Raw genomic sequence first — 26445 nt, forward strand, 5'->3', positions numbered from 1 at the left:
TTTCCAGTTCTTTGTCCTGTGAAAAGAAATGCTATAAATATTTTGGTACATATGGGTCTTTTTTTTCTTTTTAAAAAATCTCTTTTGGGATACATGCCTAGTAGTGGTTTTATTAGGTTAAAGAGCATGCATGATTTTATTTATAACCCTTTGAGCATAGTCTCAAATTGCTCTACAGAATGATTACATCAGTTCACAATTCCACCAACAAAAAAACTGATGTCTCATTTTTCTCATCAACATTTGCCATCTTCCTTATCTGGCCTGTTAGTCACAAAATTATTTTAATTTTCATTTCTCCAATTGATAGTGAGTTATAGTATTTTTTAATATGGTTAAAAATAATTTAGTTACTTCATCTGAAAACAGTTCATATCTTCTGATCTATTAACAATTGAGAAATAGCTCTTACTTTCTTTTTATAAATTTGATTCAATTATCTTTATGTTTAAAAAATGAGATCTGATTATTGACTTCCAGAAAAGATGGCAGAGAGGAGGCAAACAGCTGCTTGAGCTCTGTGTTTTCTCTCAGAATTTACTTCATGACAAGCCTCAAAATTAATGCTTGACCAGAAAAGAAACCCACAAATAATCACCCACAGAAGACATCTTTGAAATTCACCAGAAAAGGTCTGTGTTTGCTTGGGGGAGGGGATGAACAAACTGGGTGAAGACTGAGTGTAAGCAGCAAGAGCAAGGCAGGCAGCTTACACTGCTCAGACCAGAGGGGGGAGGGGAGCAATTTCTTCCACTTCTACAAAATGACCTTTACCCCAGTGTGGATACTCCATCTTGGCAGCAAGCCAGGAGCAGCTGAGAAGGTATAAACACTGAAGGTAAAGAATAAAACCCCAGAAAGCTAGCATCTCTTGGGATTGGCCACCCCCACCCCCACCTGCAGTGACGCAGTGTGTTCTTAGAGCCTCAGAGCATAGTCACAGTGCAGCCATTGCTGTCCTGCTAGTGCTTCGCTACTGTCTCCGGCAGTCTGTAGAGGAAGCCCAGTAACACCATCCAGCCCCATCTCCCCTGCCCAGAAACAGACTAATTGTTTCTCTTGTCAATTTGTTTTCTTTGATTCCGCTCTGAAAAAATGAACAAAAAATTTAAAAGGGCTCTAACCATTGACAGCTTCTGTATGGAGACAGAGCAGACTTCAAACCCTGAGGAGACTAAAAGCAGACTGTCTCCAGAGGAATCCCCTTATTTGGGATATGAGCTGCTCCTCAATACACAAAACTCTCATAGAAGAAATCAAAAAGGCTCTCACAAGAGCACTAGAAGAGAAATGGGAAAAGGAAAGGGAAGTTTGGCAAGAGAGTCTGGAGAAGTCATCCCAGACATTTAAAGACAGTGGGTAAAGAAAACAAATCATTTAGAAATAAAATTAGTGAGTTGGAAAAACAAAACAACTCTCTAAAAATAAAATGGATGAAATGGAAAAAATCCCATAGAAGAAATTGGACAATTACAAAAAGATATTAAAAAGCTGAGTGAAGAAAATATATCATTGAAAATTAGAATCAAACAAGTAAAAATGAATGACTCAAGGAGAAACCAAGAAGTAGTCAAGCAAAACCAGAAAAATGAAACAATTGAAAAGAATGTCAAGTACCTTATTGGAAAGACAACAGACCTGGAAAACAGATCCAGGAGAGACAATTTGAGAATAATTGGACTCCCTGAAAAATGTGAGGAAAAAAAGAACCTGGACACTATTTTTGAGGAAATTATCAAAGAGAACTGCCCAGACGTTTTAGAAACAGAGGGTAAAATAGACATTGAAAAAATTCATCGATCACCTAAAATCCCTAAAATCAAAATGCCAAGAAATATAGTGGTCAAGCTCAAGAACCATCAGACAAAGGAAAAAATATTGGAAGCTGCTAGAAAAAAGCAATTCAGCTATGGAGAAGCCACAATAAGAATAACCCAGGATCTAGCATCATCCACATTAAAGGAATGAAGGGCCTGGAATATGACATTGTGAAAGGCTAAGGAACTTGTTATGCAGCAAAAATGAGCATCCTTTTCCAGGGAAGAAGATGGACATTTAATGAAATAAATGAATTCCATCTATTTTCAATGAAAAAACAAGATCTACACAAAATGTTTGATCTTAAAATACAGAACTCAAAAGATTTCTAAAAAAGGTAAAAAGAAATTTTGAGAACTATATTTCTGCCATAAAGATATGTAAAGAACACATGTATCACTTTTCCTAGAAACCAGAGGTGGAAAAGAAATTATATCACAGGGCGGAGCCAAGATGGCGGAGAAGAAACACACGACTCAGTGAACGTCCTCACTCCCTCACAACCAATTAGATAAATTAAGTCTCAAAATTAGCTCAGGACTGATAGATACCACAAGGACTGGAAGCACGACTTACCAGCTGAAGAGAATCTGGAGTTTCAACAGGAAAGGTCAGTTCTCAGGGGAGGAATAAGAAAGACCAGCACAGACGGTGGGGTAGGGGCACACTGCGCCCATTGCGCTGGGAAGGGCTCTGGGATCAGAGAAGCCACTGAGGTAAAGGAATCTGGCACAGGCTGTTAGCTCTTCTCTGCTAATTATTTAGCAGTTCAGAAGAGAAAGCCAAAATATTTTAAAACTCAGATTAGATTCCCCCCCCCCCCCACCCTGGGGCAGACTCGGCACCAGGGGGTGTGGCCTCAGCTACCTCCTGAGAATAGTTAAGAGACTGACAAGTGGGTGGATACGGCCCAAGGCAACACACACGGCCTAGCTTAGCTGGAGGGAGTGGAACTCAGCTCCAGGAAGTCCCAGAGAAGCGGAACCTTTGAACTAGGGACCGCGGTTTCTGGCAGACACTTCTAGTTTGAGCGCAGGGGCTTCTTACGTCACCTGCTGCAGACACCCACTCCCCACCCGGACACATAGGCTGAGCTTCTTGCTGTCTTCACTATTCTACGCCCTCAAAGCACAGCAGTGCTAATCACCTCTGAGGCGCTTCCAGGGAGGGGGTGGGGAACTCTCTCCCAGAGCTCTCTCTTAGCGCGGGCGCAGGGGCCGCTGCATCCATCCGGTCTGGGAGGAAGCTGGTAAAGAAGTAAATAATTTCCTACCCCAGGGACAGACCCCAAAACATTTTTTAAGTATGAGCAAAAAAGCTAGAAAAACTATAGATTCCTTCTATACAGAGAAAGAGCGGGTACCCAACCCCGAGGAAGTTAACAGCAAAGATTCAGAAGATAACAACCTAAAGGGGAACGATTCCTGCCCCCCATCACATAACTCTCTCCTAGAAGAAGCTCTTAAGAAATTGAGGGAGATTGAAGAAAAATGGGGCAAGGAAAGGGAAGTTATGATAGAAAATAACAACGTCCTGAAATTGGAGTTGGAAAAAATAAAGAATTCACAGGAGATGCAGGGAAACAAAATTAGTGAATTAGAAAAGGTTAAAAAAACACAGGAAAGTAGGATTTCTGAATTGGAAAAGATAAAAAAGTCTCAAGAAAATAGAATTTCTGAATTGGAAAAAGAAAATAATTCTCAAAAAAAAAAAATTAGGGAAATGGAAAAAAATTCAATAGAGCAAAATAATTCATTTAAAAACGAAATTGGGCATTTACAAAAAGAACTAAAAACTGTGAAAGAAGAAAATAACTCCTTAAAAGTCAGGATGGAACAAATAGAAATGAATGATTCACAGAGAACCCAAGAATCAGTCAAACAAAACAAAAAAAATGAGAAGCTGGAGAACAACGTCAAATACTTACTGGGAAAATCTATAGACCTGGAAAATAGATCTAGGAGAGATAATCTGCGGATTATTGGACTTCCAGAAAACTATGACCAAAAAAAGAGCCTAGATTCTATTTTACAGGAAATTATCAAAGAGAACTGTCCAGAGATAATAGAAACAGAAGGGAAAGTAGATGTGGAAAGAATTCATCGAACTCCTTCTGAAATAGTCCCTAAAAAAAGAACACCACGGAATATTGTGGCTAAGCTGCAGAATTACCACACAAAGGAGAAAATCCTGCAAGCAGCTAGAAAAAAACAATTTAAATACCAAGGTGCCACAATAAGGGTCACCCAAGATCTGGCTGCCTCCACATTAAAAGATAGAAGGGCCTGGAACCTGATATTCCGTAAGGCAAAAGATCAAGGACTGCAACCAAGAATGAACTACCCAGCTAAGTTTAGCATCTTTTTCCACGGAAGAAGATGGTCATTCAATGAAACAGAGGAATTCTATATGTTTCTAAGAAAAAAACCAGACTTAAACAAAAAATTTGATCTACATCCACAAGACTGAAGAGAAACAGAAAAAGGTACACAGAACCCTTGAGAACTGTAACTCTGTTGTGGGTATATAAAAAATACTCAAGGATAATTTGATTTTACTGATATAAAAGAAAAAAAGGGGGGTGTAGTAAAGGGAAGGAGGTCGGTTCAGAAAAAGGGGAAGGAGTGATAAAAAGAGGGAAACTACATCCCAGGAAGAGACATAGAAAATACACCATATCTGAGGGAACTTAGTGAGGGGGAGAATCATTGTGTGAATCTTACTCTCATCAGAAGAGGCTCAAAGAGTAAATAATTAACATATTTGTTTTTCAGAGAATTTTCTCTCACCTCATTAAAAGGGGGGAGAGGAAAAGGGAAAAGGAAAAGGGGAATAAGTGAAGGGACTTGGAGGGAGGGGGGAGGGATCCTAAAAAAAAAAAAAAGAGGGAGGGTTGCGCGTCACAAGGGGGGTCTGTAAATTAAATATCGGGGAGGGGGATCAGGGGGGTCAAGGGAAAAAAGCATAATCTGGGGATAATACGATGGCAGGAAATACAGAATTAGTAATTTTAACTGTAAATGTAAATGGGATGAACGATCCCATCAAACGGAGACGGATAGTAGATTGGATCAAAAAGCAGAATCCTACAATATGTTGCCTACAGGAAACACACTTAAAGCAGGGAGATACATACAGAGTAAAGGTAAAAGGTTGGAACAGAGCCTATTATGCTTCAGGTAAAGCCAAAAAAGCAGGGGTAGCTATCCTTATCTCAGATCAAGCAAAAGCAGAAGTAGATCTCGTTAAAAAAGATAAGGAAGGAAACTATATCCTGCTGAAAGGTAGCATAAATAATGAAGCCATATCAATACTAAACATATATGCACCAAGTGGTATAGCATCTAACTTTCTAAAGGAAAAGTTAAGAGAACTGCAAGAAGAAATAGACAGTAAAACTATAATAGTGGGAGATCTCAACCTTGCACTCTCAGATTTAGACAAATCAAACCACAAAACAAACAAGAAAGAAATTAAAAAAGTAAATAGAACATTAGAAAAACTAGGTATGATAGACCTTTGGAGAAAACTGAATGGCAATAGGAAGGAATATACTTTCTTCTCAGCAGTTCATGGATCCTATACAAAAATTGACCATATACTAGGACATAAAGATCTCAAAATTAAATGTAGGAAGGCAGAAATAATAAATGCCTTCTTCTCAGATCACAATGCAATAAAAGCTACATTCAGTAAAAAGTTAGGGGTAAATAGACCAAAAAGTAATTGGAAACTGAATAATCTCATCTTAAAGAATGACTGGGTGAAAGAGCAAATTATAGAAACAATTAACAATTTCACCCAAGATAATGATAATGATGAGACATCATATCAAAATCTTTGGGATGCAGCTAAAGCGGTAATAAGGGGAAATTTTATATCTTTAGAGGCTTATTTGAAGAAAATTGAGAAAGAGAAGATTAACGAATTGGGCTTACAACTTAAAAGGCTAGAAAAAGACCAAATTATAAACCCCCAACCAAAAATTAAACTCGAAATACAAAAATTAAAAGGAGAAATCAATAAAATTGAAAGTAAAAAAACTATTGAATTAATAAATAAAACCAAGAGTTGGTTTTATGAAAAAGCCAATAAAATAGATAAACCTTTGGTAAATTTGATCAAAAAAAAGAAAGAGGAAAATCAAATTGATAGTCTTACAAATGAAAAGGGGGATCTTTCCACCAATGAAGAGGAAATTAGAGAAATAATAAGGAGTTACTTTGCCCAACTTTATGCCAATAAATTTGATAACTTAAGTGAAATGGATGACTTCCTCCAAAAATATAGGCTCCCTAGATTAACAGAGGAGGAGATAAATTGCTTAAATAGTCCCATTTCAGAAAAAGAAATAGAACAAGCTATTAATCAACTCCCCAGGAAAAAATCCCCAGGGCCAGATGGATTCACATGTGAATTCTACCAAACATTTAAAGAACAATTAGCCCCAATGTTATATAAATTATTTGAAAAAATAGGGGATGAAGGAGTCCTACCAAATTCCTTTTATGACACAGACATGGTACTGATACCTAAACCTGGTAGATCGAAAACTGAGAAAGAAAATTATAGAACAATCTCCTTAATGAATATTGATGCTAAAATCTTAAATAAGATATTAGCAAAAAGACTTCAGAAAATCATCTCCAAGATAATACACTATGATCAAGTAGGATTTATTCCAGGAATGCAGGGCTGGTTTAATATTAGGAAAACTATTAATATAATTGACCATATTAATAATCAAATTAATAAGAACCATATGATCATCTCAATAGATGCAGAAAAAGCATTTGACAAAATCCAACATCCATTCCTACTAAAAACTCTTGAGAGTATAGGAATAAACGGATTATTCCTTAGAATAATCAGGAGTATATATTTAAGACCGTCAGTAAGCATAATATGCAATAGAAATAAACTGCAACCTTTCCCAGTAAGATCAGGAGTGAAACAAGGTTGCCCACTATCACCATTACTATTCAATATAGTACTAGAAACGCTAGCCTCGGCAATAAGAGCCGAGAAAGAGATTCAAGGAATTAGAGTAGGAAATGAGGAAATTAAACTATCACTTTTTGCAGATGACATGATGGTATACTTAGAGAACCCCAAAGACTCTGCTAAAAAGCTACTAGAAATAATTCAAAATTTCAGCAAAGTGGCAGGATACAAAATAAATCCACATAAATCCTCGGCATTTTTATATATCACTAACAAAATGCAACAGCAAGAGATACAAAGAGAAATTCCATTCCAAACAAATGTTGAGAGTATAAAATATTTGGGAATCCATCTACCAAAGAAAAGTCAGGAATTATATGAAAAAAATTACAAAACACTTGCCACAAAAATAAAATCAGATTTAAATAATTGGAAAGACATTCAGTGCTCTTGGATAGGCCGAGCGAATATAATAAAGATGACAATACTCCCCAAACTAATCTATTTATTTAGTGCTATACCAATCAGACTCCCAAGAAACTATTTTAATGACCTAGAAAAAATAACAACAAAATTCATATGGAAGAATAAAAGGTCAAGAATTGCAAGGGAACTAATGAAAAAAAACTCAGAGGAAGGTGGTCTAAGTGTACCTGATTCTAAAGCTATATTATATAGCAGCAGTCACCAAAACCATTTGGTATTGGCTACGAAATAGACCGGTAGATCAGTGGAACAGATTAGATACAAAGGACAAAAAAGGGTACATCTATAGCAATCTAATCTTTGACAAACCCAAAGATTCCAACATTAGGGATAAAAATTCATTATTCGGAAAAAACTGTTGGGAAAACTGGAAATTAGTATGGCAGAAATTAGATATGGATCCACACTTAACACCATATACCAAGATAAGATCAAAATGGGTCCATGATTTAGGCATAAAGAGGGAGATAATAAATAGATTAGAGGAACAGAGGATAATCTACCTCTCAGACTTGTGGAGGAGGAAGGAATTTATGACCAGAGGAGAACTAGAGATCATTATTGATCACAAAATAGAAGATTTTGATTACATCAAACTAAAAAGTTTCTGTACAAATAATACTAATGCAAACAAGATTAGAAGGGAAGTAACAAATTGGGAAAATATTTTTAAAAACAAAGGTTCTGACAAAGGTCTCATTTCCAAAATATATAGAGAACTGACCATAATTTATAAGAAACCAAACCATTCTCCAATTGATAAATGGTCAAAGGATATGAACAGACAATTCTCAGAGGAAGAAATTGAAACTATATCCACTCACATGAAAGAGTGTTCCAAATCACTACTGATCAGAGAAATGCAAATTAAGACCACTCTGAGATACCACTACACACCTGTCAGATTGGCTAAGATGACAGGAACAAATAATGACAAATGTTGGAGGGGATGTGGGGAAATTGGGACACTAATGCATTGCTGGTGGAGTTGTGAAAGAATCCAGCCATTCTGGAGAGCAATCTGGAATTATGCCCAAAAAGTTATCAAACTGTGCATACCCTTTGACCCAGCAGCGCTACTACTGGGATTATATCCCAAAGAAATACTAAAGAGCGGAAAGAGACATATATGTGCCAAAATGTTTGTGGCAGCTCTTTTTGTTGTAGCTAGAAACTGGAAGATGAATGGATGTCCATCAGTTGGAGAATGGTTGGGTAAATTGTGGTATATGAAAGTTATGGAATATTATTGCTCAGTAAGAAATGACCAGCAGGAGGAATACAGAGAGGGTTGGAGAGACTTAAATCAACTGATGCTGAGTGAAATGAGCAGAACCAGAAGATCACTGTATACTTCAACAACGATACTGTATGAGGATGTATTCTGATGGAAGTGGAAATCTTCAACATAAAGAAGATCCAACTCACTTCCAGTTGATCAATGATGGACAGAGGTAGATACACCCAGAGAAGAAACACTGGGAGGGGAACGTAAATTGTTAGCACTAATATCTGTCTGCCCAGGTTGCATGTACCTTCGGATTCTAATGTTTATTGTGCAACAAGAAAATGATATTCACACACATGTATTTTACTTAGACTATATTGTAACACATGTAAAATGTATGGTATTGCCTGTCGTCGGGGGGAGGGAATAAGGGAGGGGGGGTAATTTGGAAAAATGAATACAAGGGATAATATTATAAAATATATATATATATATAATAAAAAAAATTAAAAAAAAAAAAAAAAAAAAAAAAAAAAAAAAAAAAAAAAGAAATTATATCACAAAAAAAGGGTAAAGTGATGGTACTATATCTCATGAAGAGGCAAAGGTAACCTATTATATCTTAGAGAAAGAAAGGAGGGGGAGATACATAGTGTGTATCAATTGACATATTTGAGTTATGGTGAAACTTCTTCAACTTCATTGAAAAGTGGGTGGGAAGGAGTAAGCTAAGGGGAAGGTAATACAGAAATTGTAAGGAAAAGGGGTAAAATAGGGGGAGGAATTTTAAGGTGGGGGAGGGATACTTAAAAGGGAGGGCTGTGAAAAGCAAATGGTGTTCACAACTTTAATATGGGGGAGGGGGGTAAGTGGGAAGGAAAGGAGAAAAGCATAAGCAGAGGTTAACAGGATGCCAAGCAATATAGAAGTAATCATTCTAACCATAAATGTGAATGGGATAAACTCCCTCATAAAGAGGAAGCAGTTAGCAGACTGGATTAAAAGCCAGAATCCTATAACTATATGTTGTTTACAGGAAACACACCTGAAAGAGGGTGATAAATTGAGAATAAAAGTAAAAAAGTGGAACAGAATCTACTATGCTTCAGGTGAAGCCAAAAAAGCAGGGGTAGCCATCCTCATCTCAGATCAAGCAAAAACAAAAATTGATCTAATTAAAAGAGATAAGGAAGGGCATTATATCTTGCTAAAGGTAGCATAGATAATGAAGCAATATCAATATTAAACATATATGCACCAAGTAGTGCAGCATCTAAATTCTTAAAAGAGAAATTAAGAGAGCTGCAAGAAGAAATAGACAGCAAAACTATAATAGTGGGAGATCTCAACCTTGCACTCTCAGAATTAGATACATCAAACCACAAAATAAATAAGAAAGAAATCAAAGAGGTAAATTGAATACTAGAAAAGTTTGATATGATAGATCTTTGGCAAAAGCTAAATGGAGACAGAAAGGAGTACACTTTCTTCTCAGCAGTTCATGGAACCTATATCCATGGAACCTATACAAAAATTGATCATATACTAGGACATAAAAACCTCAAAATCAAATGCAGTAAGGCAGAAATAGTAAATGCATCCTTTGCAGACCACAATGCAATGGAAATTACATTCAATAAAAAGCCAGGGGAAAGATTGAGAATTTCAAGGGAAGTAATGAAAAAAAAAAAAATCAAATGAAGGTGGCCTAGCTGTACCTGATCTAGAACCATATTTTAAAGCAGCAGTCACCAAAACCATTTGGTATTGGCTAAGAAATAGACTAGTTGATCAGTGGAATAGGTTAGGTTCACAGGGCAAGATAATGAATAAAAATAGCAATCTAGTGTTTGACAAACCCAAACATCCCAACTTTTGGGATAAGAATTCATTATTTGAGAAAAACTGCTGGGAAAACTGGAAATTAGTATGGCAGAAACTAGGCATGGACACTTAACAACACATACTAAAATAAGATCAAAATGGGTCCATGATTTAGGCATAAAGAATGAGATCATAAATAAATTAGAGGAACATAGGATAGTTTACCTCTCAGACTTGTGGAGGAGGGAGGAATTTGTGACCAAAGGAGAATACAGATCATTATTGATCACAAAATAGAAAATTTTGATTACATCAAATTAAGAAGCTTTTGTACAAACAAAACTAATGCAAACAAGATTAGAAGGGAAGTAACAAATTAGGAAAACATTTTTATGGTTAAAGGTTCTGATAAAGGCCTCATCTCCAAAATATACAGAGAATGGACTCAAATTTATAATAGTTCAAGCCATTCTCCAACTGATAAATGGTCAGAAGATATGAACAGACAATTTTCAGATGATGAAATTGAAACTACTTCCACTCATATGAAAGAGTGTTCCAAATCACTATTGATCAGAGAAATGCAAATTAAGACAACTCTGAGATACCACTCAGATTGGCTAAGATGACTGGAACAAATAACGATGAATGTTGGAGGGGATGTGGGAAAACTGGGACACTGATACATTGTTGGTGGAGTTGTGAAAGAATCCAACCATTCTGGAGAGCAATTTGGAACTATGCCCAAAAAGTTATCAAACTGTGCATACCCTTTGATCCAGCAGTACTAATACTGGGTTTATATCCCAAGGAAATACTAAAGAAGGGAAAGGGACCTGTATATGCCAAAATGTTTGTGGCAGCCCTTTTTGTAGTGGCTAGAGACTGGAAAATGAATGGATGCCCATCAATTGGAGAATGGTTTGGTAAATTATGGTATATGAATGTTATTGAATATTATAGTTCTGTAAGAAATGACCAACAGGATGAATACAGAGAGTCTTGGAGAGACTTACATCAACTGATGCTGAGTGAAAGGAGCAGAACTAGGAAATCATTATACACTTCAACAGCAATACTAGATGAGGATGTATTCTGATGGAAGTGGATATCTTCAACATCAAGAAGAGCTAATCCAATTCCAATTGATCAAAGATGAACAGAATCATCTATACCCAGAGAAGGAACACTGAGGAATGAGTGTAAACTGTTAGCATTTTTTTGTTTTCTCCCCAGGTTATTTTTACCTTCGAAATCTAATTCTTCCTTTGCAACAACAACAACAAAATTTGGTTCTGCACATATATATTGTACCTAGGATATACTATATCATATTTAATATGTGTGGGAATTCCTGCCATCTAGGAGAGGGGGGAGGGAAGGAGGAGAAAAATTCAGAAAAGAAGGGAGTACAAGGGATGTTGTAAAAAAAAATTACCTATGCTTATGTACTGTCAAAAAAAGTTATAATTATAAAATTAATAAAAATAAATAAAATTTTTAAAAAATAAATAAATAATGAGATTTCGCTCAGAGAAATTTACTTTAATATTCTTTTCACAATTACTGCTGCTAACTGTATTTCTCCCTTTTATTCTATTCTATCTCTTTTATACCTGTATACCTTGTCCTTCCTTGTTTTACTACTCATTAGCCCCTCCCCCAAAGTGCCTTCCCTTCTATTATCCTCCTCCTCATATCCCCTTTCCCTCCTAATTTCCTACAGAGTAAGCCAGTTGGAATGAAAACTTTATCAGAGAAACATGCAACAAAGATTTTCCCCAGTTAATTGTTTCCCTTTTAACCTTAGATTTATTATATTTATTTGTGCAAAAACTTTAAATTTTACAAAATCAAAATTATCCATTTTATAATTCTGTGACTTCTCTATCCTTTTTTGGTCATGAACTTTTCTTCTATTCATAGATCATACATGTAATTGTGCCTGTATTTTCTAATTCATTTATCCTATGACTTTTTAATATCTTAGTCACGTGTTTTGGGGGGTATATGATGTAAGATGTTTGTCTATATTTAATTTCTTCATAATGGTGGGCAATTTTCTTAAAAGTTTTTTTTTTAAATGAATAGTCAGTCCTAATCCTAATTGTTAGAGTCTATTAAATACTAGTCTATTATATATGCTTACTTCAACATAGCATATGTCAAATTTGTTCTACAGATGAGTATTTTTTAACCATTACCAAATTATTTTGAAATTATTACTTGGTAGCATACATCATGACTTGTCATTGATGAACCCTCTTTATTCTTACTGCTTTTCATTATTTCTCTTGAGTTTCATCATCATCATCATCATCATCATCATCATCATCATCATCATCATCATCCCTAACATTTATATAATTCTTACTATTTTCCAGGTACTATTGTAGGCATTTTACAATGTAATTACTTTCTTATTTTGTCCTTACAACAACTCTAGAACATATATGATGTTATTATCCTCATTTTACAAATGAGGAGCCTGAGATGAAGAACAATTAAATGACTTAAGCAGAGTCACACATCTGCTAAGTATCTGAGGTTGGATTTGAACTTTTATCTTTCTGACTTCAGTCCAGCATTAGTGCACCTCTGCACCATTTTCTGAAAGCAATATTTCATAGTTTTATGATATCTATATATGTAATATATAGTGTATATTTCTCTTCATGTACTTTAAGAGTACCACACAATAATTCAAATTTAATTATTACATCTGCAAAGAACAACTACAGCTAGGAAGATAAATTTCTGTATGTTACTATCAGTATCATTAATGAAATATGTGACAAATAATAATGCTTATTCTAGAAACATTAAAATTCTTGATTAAAAATCAGCTTAATATTAGAAGGTACTTTGTACTTTTTAAAAATAACAATTGTCTGGTGGGTGAAGCAAAGACAATATGGTAGATTGAAAGGTCAGAACTGTCAAATTTCCTTCAAAACCTCTCCTTAAAGATGAACACAGAGGCACAAAATAAAATTCTGAGCAGAAAATTCTCAAGGAATTCAGAGTACTACTTTTTGAACATGTAGCTACATGAAATTACTGAGTTTAAAAAAAAAACTGCCCTGGAACATAAAGAAGAAATAATTTAAAATGATAAGACTATCTGAAAGTCAGGATCAAAGATCCTAGGCATAATTTTTCAGGAAATTTTAAAGGAAAGCTATTTAAGTATCTTTGCACAAGAGGGAAATGTAGAATTTCAAATAATCCACTAATACTCCCTAACTTTACTAATAAAAACTCCAAAAAATATCATAGCTAGATTCCAGAGTCCTAGCATCAAAACAAAACTACTAAAAGCATCCAGAAAGAATGCCATAGAACACAAAATAAAGCAGCTACCAACTTAAAAAAAATAAATAAATATTTTATTATATTTTGAAAATCAAAGGAACTAAGATCTCAAACAAAGTAACTTACCTAATAAAACTGATTATAATTCTATGGGAAGGAAAAATGGATACTTAATGGAAGAGATGATTTTCATGCATTCTTGATGAAAAGAGCAGAGCTGAACTGCAAATTTGACATTCAAACATATTGCTTAATAGATGAATAAAAAGATAAGCATGAGTGAGAAATCATAAGGAACTTAGGTTAAACTGATTTCATTCTTAGATAAGAAGGTGGTTCATGTAAGAAAAGTATCATCATAAGTTAGATGAAGTCTACTTAGAGAAAGTATATAGGTGTTAGCCTATTATGATTGGATGATATTAAACGAAAAAAAAAAAAAAAAAAAAAAAAAAAACAAGACATGCCTGAATGAATGCCCAAGAATAGGAGAATGGTTGAATAAATTGTGGTACATGAATATTATGGAATATTATTTTTCTGTAAGAAATGACCAACAGGATGATTTCAGAAAGGCCTGGAGAGACTTACATGAGCTGATATTGAGTGAAATGAGCAGGACCAGGAGATCATTATATACTTCAACAACAATACTACATGATGATCAATTCTGATGGATGTGGACCTCTTCAACAATGAGATGACCCAAATCTAATGGAGCAGTAATGAATTCACCCAGCTACACCCAGCAGAAGAACTGTGGGAGACGACTACATAGAATTCCCAATCCCTCTATTTTTGTCCACCTGTATTTTTTATTTCCTTCACAGGCTAAATGTACACTATTTCAAAGTCTGATCCTTTTTTGTACATATATTGTATTTAATTTATATTTTAACATATTTAACATGTATTGATCAACCTGCCATCTGAGGGAGGGGGTGGGGGGAACAAAAGGTTTGGCAATTGTCAATGCTGTAAAATTACCCATGCATATATCTGGTAAATAAAAAGCCATAGAAACAACAACAACAACAACAACCACAAAAAGACATGCACTGGGAGAAAGAAAAAAGTAGGAAAAAATGGAGGAAATTATCTAATATAACAGAGGTAAATAAGCAAGATTTCATAATAGATGATGGCAAAGGAGAAAACCACTGATGAAGAAAATCATTCTCATCTGAACTAGCTCAAAGAGAGAACACATTTTCACAAAGATCGAAATTTATCTTACTCGAGGGAAGTTGTAGCAGAACCACTAAGAGAAAAAAAAAAAAGGATGTAATAAGAAAGAGTATAGATTAAGGATGAGAGTGCTCACAAGCAAAACAGACATCTGAAGATCTGATTATGCAAAATGGAAGGATGTAGCAGAGATCGAGGAAAATATAAACTTAAATATAAATATACATATGATGAACAGACCTATAAAATGTAAAAGAGAATAGAATGGATTAAAACTCAAAATAAGCAATACATGTGTTTATTAAACAAAACAAAACAAAACAAAACAGAACAGAACAGAACAAAACAAAACAAACAAACAAACAAAAAAAAAAAAAAACACAGTCAAATTAGAAATTCTCACACAGGTTCAATATAAGGGACTAGAGAAGAATGTATAAAGCCAAATGAATAATATTTAAATGAATAAGATTCCTTCCTTGGCTGTTTTTTTCAAATTATTTTTCCTGATCTCGCTTCAGCCTTCTCCTTTTAAAATTAGCTCAATTCTCCTATCTGTCTCCTTCAGATAGTCTTTTAAAGCAATAATCTCCATCTGGCTTCCTAAAACAATTTTCATTACATAAAAGCGTAAAATGCCTCAAATTGAGCTTAAGAATTAAAACTAGGTAAAGCAATTTCACCTATGCAAACCTCTGCTCTCCTACTTCAAACAGTAAACAACCTCCGACTTAAAAAACCTCTCAAGGCCTCCCTTCCTTTTAAATGTCAGTTGAGGTTTAAAAAATAAAATCTAAACAATCATGATCTCAGACAAACTCATGAAAGAAAAACAGAACAAATAAAAAAAAATCAGGGAGAAAATATTTGCTACAAAATATACAACAATCTCATATCAATGCTGAACATATTTTCAACAAATGGCATAGCATTCAGATTCTTGAAGGAAAACTTAAATGAATTCATGAGTAAAGAAACAATAAAGTATACTAATGGTAGAACCTCAATTTACTATTCTCAGACCTAAATAAATCCACCCATAAAGCAAAAAAGTAAGGAGTTAAGGAGAGCAAAGGAATTGTAGAAATAAAATTATATGTTATAGACTTCTAGAGAATATTAAATGAAAATTGAAAGGGTTATAACTTTTAGTTGTACATGGCATGTTCACAAAAAATGAACATGTATTAGTACATAAAAATAATATAAAGAAATGCAATAAAGTATAAAGTATCTTTTGGAATAATAACACAATAAAATTAATTTGAATAATTGGCTTTGGAAACCTAGTTAGAAATTAGAAATTAAATAATCTAATGCCAAATAATGTCTTGTTAAAAGAACAAATCCTAGGATCAATCAATTGTTTCATTAAAGATAATGACAAGAATGAATCAATTGCTAAAATATATATGATACAATCAAAGCAGTACTTAAGGAAACTTTTATATCTCTAATGCTTATAACAATAAAGAGGAAATGGATGGATTTATTAATTGGAAATGCAATTTCTAAGTTGAAAAAATAAAGCCCAAAATAACAGAAATCCTGAAATTTAAAAAAGTTTAATAAGATTGAAAATTAAAAACTTTATTAAAATGTTAATTAAGATTAGTGTCTTAGTTTATGAAAAATAAAATATATAAAAATGTGGAATAATATGATTTTATAAAGAAGAAAGCTAAATTACCTGAATCAAAAATAAACAATGTAAATGGAAAAATTAATGAATATGAAATTGAAGAAATAATCAGTTTTTTTATCCAGTTCTATACCAATAAAATTGACAATCTTAATGAAATAGATGAACACTTACCAAAACATAAATTGCCAAAATTAATAAGAGAGGAAATATTATACTTAAATAACAATATCTTTAAAATAAATTTAATACAAAAAACAAACAAGCATTGTCAGTAAGAATGTAGTGTAATGGGGATAAACTAGCATCCTTTTTAATAAGAGCAGGTTGGCAGCAAGAATTTCTCTTTCTGAGTGTTCCAAATCACTACTGATCAGAGAAATGCAAATTAAGACAACTCTGAGATACCACTACACACCTGTCAGATTGGCTAAGATGGCAGGAACAAATAATGATGAATGTTGGAGGAGATGTGGGAAAACTGGGACACTGATACATTGTTGGTGGAGTTGTGAAAGAATCCAACCATTCTGGAGAGCAATTTGGAACTATGCCCAAAAAGTTATCAAACTGTGCATACCCTTTGATCCAGCAGTGCTGTTATTGGGCTTATATCCAAAGAAATACTAAAGAGCAGAAAGGGACCTGTATGTGCCAAAATGTTTGTGGCAGCTCTTTTTGTGGTGGCTAGAAACTGGAAGATGAATGGATGTCCATCAATTGGAGAATGGTTGGGTAAATTATGGTATATGAAGGTTATGGAATATTATTGCTCTGTAAGAAATGACCAGCAGGAGGAATACAGAGAGGCTTGGAGAGACATCAACTGATGCTGAGTGAAATTAACAGAACCAGAAGATCACTATACACTTCAATGTTATATGAAGATGTATTCTAATGGAAGTGGATATCTTCAACATAAAGAAGATCCAACTCACTTCCAGTTGATCAGTGATGGACAGAAACAACTACACCCAGAGAAGGAACACTGGGAAGTGAATGTAAATTGTTAGCATTACTGTCTATCTACCCAGGTTACTTATACCTTCGGAATCTAATACTTAATGTGCAACAAGAAAATGGTATTTACACACATATATTGTATCTAGGTTATATTGTAACACATGTAAAATATATGGGATTGCCTGTCATCAAGGGGAGGGAGTAGATGGAGGGAGGGGATAATTTGGAAAAATGAATACAAGGGATAATGTTATAAAAAAAAAAAAAACTTACTCATGCATATGTAATGTCAAAAATGTATAAATAAAATTAAAAATAAAATAAAATAAAATAAAATATTCAAAAGACAATTTTTTTTCTTTCTCAAAATAGGAATTTAACATAAGAAATTGAGAAGAGGTGGCAAGAATGCACAAAAGAACTGTATGAGAAAGATCTTGACATCACCAATAACCACAATAGTACTGTTACTGATCTAGAGCAGACATCCTAGAGAATTAAGTCAAGCATTGTTAAGAATAAACCTTATAAAAATAATGAAATTAGAGATGAATTGTTTAAAAACCTAAAAGATGATTCTGTTAACTGTATTCAGTAGGCCAGCAAATTAAGAAAAAAAAAAACAGCCACTGATTTGGAAATGATCGACCTCTGTCTCAATCCTAAAAAAAAGGCAATGCCAAGAAATATTCAAATTACCTAATAATTTCATTTATTTCACATGGTAATTGGATGATACTTAAAATCTGCAAGTTAGGCTTCAGCAATATGTGAACTAGAATTACCAGAAGAGTAAGCTGATTTTCAAAGAGGCAGACAAACCAAAGACAAAATTGTCAGCATTCACTAGATTATGGAAAAAGCAAGGAAGTTCCAGAAAAGTACTTCTACTTCTGTTTCATTGAAAAGCTAAAATCTTTGACAGCATAGATCACAACACAATGGGGATAATCCTCAGAGAGATAAAAGTTCCATATCATTTTACTTATCCCCTGAGGAACTTATATACAAGTGAAGAAGAAACAGTTAAAACTGAATATGGAACAATTGAATGATTTAAGATTGGAAAAGAAACATCACAAGACTATATATTGCCACCTTATTTTCTTGTATGCAAACTATCATAGGAAATGTCAGGCTGGATGAATCAAAAGCTGGAATCAAGATTACAGGGGAAAATAATAACTTCATATATGCATTTTAAACTACTTTAATGGTGGAAAGTGAAGAGGAATTAAGGGACCTTTTGATGAGGATAGTTTGAAGCTTAACCAAGAAAAAACAAAACAAACAAACAAACAAAACACTAAGATTTTGGTAATTGATCTAATAATGTCCTAGAAAATAGAGAGAAAAGAAGTGGAAGTGTTAGATTTTATATGTGGGGTAACAATCACTGTAGAAACTGACCACATTCATGAAATTTAAATATACTACCGCTTGCAAAGAAACCTTTGGCAAAACTGGGCAGCATACTAAAAAGCAGAGACCTCACCTTGCTTTCAAATGTCTGTAGAGTAAAAACTATGTTTTGTTTTTTGGATGTTTTTGTTTTTCCCCAGTAAAAGTGTATGCTTTTAAGATTTGGACAATAAGAAAAAAGAAAAAAAAAAAAAAAAAAAAAAAAGCTGAGCACCACAGAATTGATGCCTTTTAACTGTCATGCTGGAGAAGACTTTTGAGAGTCCCTTAGACAGTAAGGAGATCAAATCAGTCAATATTTTAAGAAATTATTTCAATCTGTTCACTGGAAGTTCAAATGCTGCAGCTCAAACATACATATTTTGGCCACATAATAAGATGGGACTCATTAGAAAATATCTTGATATTTAGAAACATTTGAAGGCAAAAAGAGAAGGGGATGACAGAGAATGAGATGGATTGATATTATTATGGGAACAATAAATAAAAAATGGAGTTCAGCAGACTTTGAGAGATAGTAGAGGAAAGGTGTTCCTGGAATGCTATGATCTACTGAATGACAACAACTGGGGATGTGAACCACCAATGTAATGTAAGTTTGAAAATGAGTCCCAGAGAGGGTACTTTAGTAGAAGGTAACCTCCCTGAGAATAGAGACTGTTTTGTTTGTTTCTGTATTGCCAATCACAGTTCTTCACATGAAATAAACAATTACAACATCTTGTTTTTCTTACATTAATTTCACTCATATTAATCTTGAAGATAGATAGTAAAAATTTCATTTTCTCTATTTTATTATCATTTTTATTTTATTATTGAGTATATTGAGACTCAGAGGTGTTAGCTGCCCAAAGACACACTGTTCAGAACTGTCAAAGCTAAAATAAAAATTGTTGTGTCATTTCAGTTATATGTGATTCATTATAACCTGATTGGAAATATGTTGGCCCCAAATTCAGTCTTTCTTACTACCTAATAGTGAATATGAATAGAAAAAATTTTATAGTTTATTCCTCATGTATCCCTCCTTAAAAACATTCAATATCTCCCTAGTGATTATATGATTTATCTTAATCATGAACCTCAAACCTGAAGTTTAAAGTTCTCTTCTTCCTTCTCTAAACTCTACCCAATCTTATCATCTATGGCAATCCTTTGTAAACTACTTCAGATAGGAAAGGTTTTTCCACATTAGATTATCATTCACATTGTGTTTTTTTTTTTGTTTTTTTTTTTGTTTGTTTGTTTTGTTCATTTGTTTTGTTTTGTTTTGTTTTTTGATTCAGAACAATCTCCCTGCCCAGACTACATGTTCCTTTGGGTCAAGGATCATTTTGGCAACACTGCAGAATCTAACACAATATGGAAGAGTAGTTGCTACCTCATTAATGCTTATTGCATAACTGAGAAATCAATTTCTACATTTTTAATGGCCTAGCTCAATTATAGATGGTAAGGAGGCGTATTGTAAATAGTAAGAGATCATAAAATTGATCAGAAAGTGATTACAGGAGATACTTTGCTGGCACTAAGAGCAAGACTGTCTTGCATTGTCTATATTTGATTCCAGGTAACAGCCCGAGGATGAGGAAAATATCCCACAGTGCAGTGGCAAGGGAGTGTGAACCCTAGACTAGACCATTCTCAAAGAAGTTCCAAAGAACTAAAAAATACACCACTCTGGAAATAGTCCTGAAACCAAGGACAAATTGGATCTTGGCATAGTACCCTACTCATCACAGGATGGAACCCAACTTAAAAATAAAGTTAAAAGTAAGTAATAAACTCAGAAAATGAACAAACAAAAAAAACAGGACGTGATCATGGGGGTTACTATGGTCATAAGGAAGATCAAAGTACAAACTCAGAAGACATTAAAAGAGAAATGAAAAAAGCTATATTAAAAGCCTCAGAGAAAAATGTGAATTGATCCCAGGCTCCAAATTAATTCCTTGAAACACTTGAACAGAATTTTAAAAGTTAAATAAAAAAGGTATAGGAAAATAGCTAAAAGAAAGCAATGTAAGAAAATCATGAAACAAAAAGTCCACAGTTTGGTGAAGAAGGCAGAAATAACAGCTGAAAAAGAAAAAACCCAGAATAGACCAAATAATTAATTTATGTTCATCCCTTATACTTTGCTAACTTGAGTTCCCAAATTCTAGTCATTATGCTATGTTATCTCACTCTTGGAATTATTGGCTTAGGCAAAATGTAATCTAATTGATGATATTCATATTAAATTATTCATATAATGCTTTATAGTTATAAAAGTGTTTAATAATACCTCATTGATCTTCAAAACAGTCCTGTGAGGTAGGTGTAGTTACTATCCCCATTTTTCCTGATGAGTAAAATGAAGCCTTGTGAATTTTAGCAACTTACTTCCTCTAAGACATATATAATAATTGTTTGTGACAAGATTCATTCTGAGATCTTACTGACTCCAAATCTATCTCTTTTACCATATAGAGAAAGAGAGAATGACAAACATTTTCTACCTTGCTTCATCAGAAAAAATGGTGGATATGGAGATTATTTTTGTTCTTATCTCAGAGAGTTAGCTCTACTATAGTATATGAGTAGTTTTCGCAAAAACTTTCAAGTATTTGGCAGTGTTTCTTTGTTTTTTATTTTATTTTTTATTTTTATGCGTATGCTTTTTTTTTTTTTTTGATTATTTTTTCTGTTTGCTATACTTAAGGGAGTCTCTTATGCCTCATTTTTTACATTGTAAAAAAAGAGCAATGATTTCCACTTTGATTGCCATTCTAGTTTTTCCTTCATTATTCTACTATATCTAAGGAAGTAGAAAACATATCTCTGAAGCCTTTGAACCACATAAGAAGAATTTAAACCAGCTGTTTTATTGCAGGTATTAACCTACTATAAACATGGTTCTGAATCTGTTTTCTAGCTGATATCAAAGAAAAGAAAAAGAAACTCTCTTATTGTTCAAGGTTGAGTAATTGAAGTTCAGTTTATAAAGTGCTTTTCAACCATTATAACTATTACTACTACTACTACACACACATACAGGGACACACACAGATTATTGTTGCTATGGTTGTAGTTATTGTGATAAGGAATATACACCAAAAGATAAATAAAAGTGGAAATCAAACTTAATAATAAAAACTAATATATAAGTGCATGTGTTTATGTGTGTGTGTGTGTATTGATAAATATGGATAGATATAGATAAATAGGGAAACTCAAACAACTTTGTGATATCTTCTGATTCTGGTAAAATTGAAAATAAAAACTTGTTAAAGTAGTTAGATGTTGTTGATATGATTGTGGATAAATCAGATATGCTCATTGGTTATTGGCTGGGGTTCAATTCAAGTCTTCTAGACACTAAAGGCAGATTTTTAATGACTATGTAATGTTATTTCCTTGCAAATATTTCTTTCCAAAGAGAGAAAGAGACAGAGACAGAGATAGAGACAGAGAGATAGCAACAGAGAGAGATAGAGACAGAGAGATAGAGAGAAACAGACAGACAGAAACAGAGAGGGAGAGACAGAGAAATAGAAAGTGAAAAAGGAAAAAGAGAAGAAGTGAAGTGGAAAGAAAGAGAGAGAGAGAGAGAGAGAGAGAGAGAGAGAGAGAGAGAGAGAGAGAGAGAGAGAGAGAGAGGATTTTATTTACTTAAAGATTTGTTAGTAGTATCAACATACTTAATTTTAAAAATTGAAAGTAGCCTAAATCCTTAAGACCAAATTTTTAAAATGATCATAGCAGCATATTGTAATTTAATTAAAACTGATGAATATGAAGAATATGATGAAAGGTAGGGGAAAACTTTTATGAGATAATTCAGAATAAAATAAAAAAAAAAAATAGAGCCAGAAGAAAACAGTATATAACTATGATCATGTAAGAAGAAAAAATGAAATAAAAATTGAATAAAGATTACTAATGAGACAGGGGAAGATTTTGAAAAACATGATATTTTTATTTATTTAAGTGATCTTATTTAAACAAAAATGTGATTGTCAATAACTGGGAAATTCTTTTTTCAAGGAACTATTTGGCTCAATGGATACAGTTGAGGCCCTCAATTCAGTCTCAGTTCAAATCCAGCCTCAGAAACTTACTAGCTATGTGATCTTAAACAAATCATTTAATTTCGATTTACCTTTAATCCATGGGAAAAAGAAATAGCAAACCATTTTAGTATCTTTGCCAAGAAAATCACATGAATAGGATAGTCCATGGGATCACAAAGAGTCAGACATGACTGAAGCACAATTGTTTTCAAAATAATTCCATCAAACAAAACAACTTCAAAAAAAATTAGCACCATTTGTAGTAATGAAGCTGAATCAACAAAACAATAGGACAAAAATATGCAGTAATAGCATCAGAATTGCATCTGAGCTTTGACCTATTTGACATTTTTACTCCCATTACTTATTCTGTATGCTTCTAAAATTTACAGTTTATAATTTCACTGTGTAATTTGTATCCAATACCTCTATCACAGTAATTTAGTCTGAACCTTCCCCTCATTACTCAAAAAAACAAAACAAAACAAAACAAACAAACAAACAAAAAAAAAAAAAAAACCAAAAAAACAGTTACCTGAAGGAATGAAACTTAATAATGAATTAATCATTAAGATACAATAGAGTTGACTTGAGAGTAAGATTATTTATTTATTTATTTATTTTGCTGAGGCAATTTGGGCTAAGTGACTTGCCCAGGGTCACACAGCTAAGAAGTATTAAGTGTTCAAGACCAGATTTGAACTCAGGTCCTCCTGATTTCAGGTCTGGTGCTCTATCCACTGTGCCACCTAGCTGCTGCAAGTTGAAGATTATTTATGTTAAAGGGAAAGGGGTCTAAAAATCTAAATATTGTTAATCCTTAATTCAGGGGTTTAGTTTGGGCAAAGATCCAGCCAATTCTATCATCCTCTCAATTCAGAAAGGTTAAAGATACCTTGTTTAGGTGGACTTTAAGAGGACTGTGTAGGAAAAAAAAAAAAAAAAAAAGAAATACAGCATTATAGAGGAGGGGCCATACATGGAAGAGGGAAGTCTTTGTCAGCCTAACATAAATATAACTGAAAATTACAGCTGCTGGTAGGTCAAAGTGCTGGAGTAAGTGGCCTTTTCTCCATGTATAGAACCCTTTTATACATATGGGAAGCAGGTTTATACTTAATAGAACCTGATCACCTAAAACCAGGGCGAGATTTCCTTTCTCAATTTCTTACTTATTATAGCCCTATTAAACAAAGAGGGAATTATTAAAGCAAAGGTTTGGTTCATATTCGAGGTATAGCCAAGGAAGTGGTGTAGAAAGTCATTCAATATAAAATATGAATCAATATAAAGTATGAATATACACATATGATCCATTAGAGTGTAATGAAAGAAAAATTTAAAATACATCATAATAATTTATAACTAGTATCACATTTTACTTTGAGAAGTAGACATATCACTTCATATCATTTCATTTCATATTTAGCCTTAATCCTGATTGGATATTGTCTCAGTGAAATTGAAACCTGTTAAAGGCCTTAGCTTAAAAAGGCTAGGTCTTCCACTGCTCCGTCCATCCAAAATAACTTTGGAGGAAAAAGTAAGGTTGAAGACTTTGCCTAGCCTTCCTTTACTTAAATCTGATTCATTTGATGTCATAGAATCATCACTCTAATGTCTTGTCTCTCCTCAAGAACAAAGCACAAACAACAATAGCAAATAGACTTACCTCTATCAGAAAGGAATTCATTTAGCAGAACTCTTTCATATACATTTCACTTCATTTTGGTTGTGTACTATCCAAACATAAATCAAAATATTGTCTCTTTTTGACATTAAACTTTGACCCACAGAATACTGACCTTTAAGATATACAAGATTTCCTCCAAAGCTAGACAATTATATCTCAGGAACAACTACTGAGTCACTTGTGATCAGGAAAAGAATTACAAAGCAAAAATGGCCAGGATTGAGCTCATCAAGTAGATTCCATCTCTTTTCCTGAATAGAGTGAAGCTTCAATACTAGGAAAAGGGAAAAGGACTGTGGGGGAGTTAGGCTCCCAAATAATCTCTTCATGTATTGAAACCAGGAAAAGAAAAGACAGAGCAGAATATGCCACTCACTCTTTTTAAAAATTCCACTTTTTCATTAACTCATATTCATTAGCTCTTCCTTTAAGTAGTCAATAAAAATATTTCATCAGCTAAACTTACCTAATTCTTCAACTCTCATCAAGCTCTTATGGTTTGCTAGAACCAAGTAAGAGCAGTCTGAAGACACTCTGAACAACCCAAGTTACTTCTCTTCCAAATCATACATATAGCAAAAGATAAAAAACCCAAGAGAGGAAAGTTACTAATATTAACGTTCCAGTATTTAAAGTGATTCATAGCTGCAGAGAGGAAAATGAAAAAGCCTTGAAATAAGAAGCTCTAGCACAATGAAGAAATATCATACCAAGAGGAAAAGTGAATAAAATCATATCACACACAGAGACACAAACAATCTTTTAAAAAAAAGAAAGTATTCTGTGGACAGCCCAGGGACCACCAACAACAACTGCAAAATGCTTTAAAGATGCAATAAAATTTATAAAATATTTTAGAATGGTACAAAAGTTGAGGTCTAGGAGCAGAAATAATTAACACAAATGATAGAGTATCAAACTAATACATATTATAATCTTGCCAGAAAAAATGACAGATTACAAAGTCATTTTTTTCTTTTTACTTTCAAAACATATGCATAGATAATTTTCAGCATTCACCCTGGCAAAACCTTATGTTCCAAATTTTTTTCTTTTGCTTTCTCTGATCCCCTCACCTATATGACAAACAATCCAGTATATGTGCAATTCTTTTACACATATTTCTACAATTATGCCACAGAATGAAAAGCAGAATAGAGCAGAATGAAAAGTCCTTCTCTGGATGCATATAGCTCTCTATCACAAGACCACTGGAACTGGCCTGAATCACTTCATTGTTGAAAAGAGATACATCCATCAGAATTAATCATTGCATAATTTTGCTGTTGTCATGTACAATGATCTCCTGGTTCTGCTCATTTCACTCAGCATTAGTTCATGTGAGACCCTTCAAGCCTCTATCCTGCTTCTCATTTCTCATAAAACAATAATATTCCATAATATTCATGTGCCATAACTTAATCAGCCATTCTCCAGCTAATGGATATCCACTCAGTTTCCAGTTTCTTAGCACATCAAAAAGAGATGCTGCAAATATTTTTGCACATGTGGGTCCCTTTCTCTCTTTTATGATCGATTTGGATAGAGGCCCAGGACACACTGCTGGATAAATGGGTATGTACAGTTTGATAGCCCTATATACATAAGTATAAATTATATTTAAAAAAAAAAATCTGAGAATATAAATATTTTAAAAGGGGTACTACAGAACAGAAGAAAAGAAGCAGGAAGTATGGAATGAATGTGTCATGAACAAAATTCCACACTCTTTTATAAATGCATCAATATCTTTTTTTATAATGTTAGGGAAGCCAGAGGTTAGGAATCATCAAATGGTAATTTGTAGAAAGCTGCAGACAATGGGGGAACTCTGGGTGAGGTATAATTCCCGTTAGCCCAGAGGGAA

The sequence above is a fragment of the Sminthopsis crassicaudata genome, chromosome 6 (genome assembly GCF_048593235.1).
Source record: "Sminthopsis crassicaudata isolate SCR6 chromosome 6, ASM4859323v1, whole genome shotgun sequence".
Lineage (NCBI taxonomy): Eukaryota > Metazoa > Chordata > Mammalia > Dasyuromorphia > Dasyuridae > Sminthopsis > Sminthopsis crassicaudata.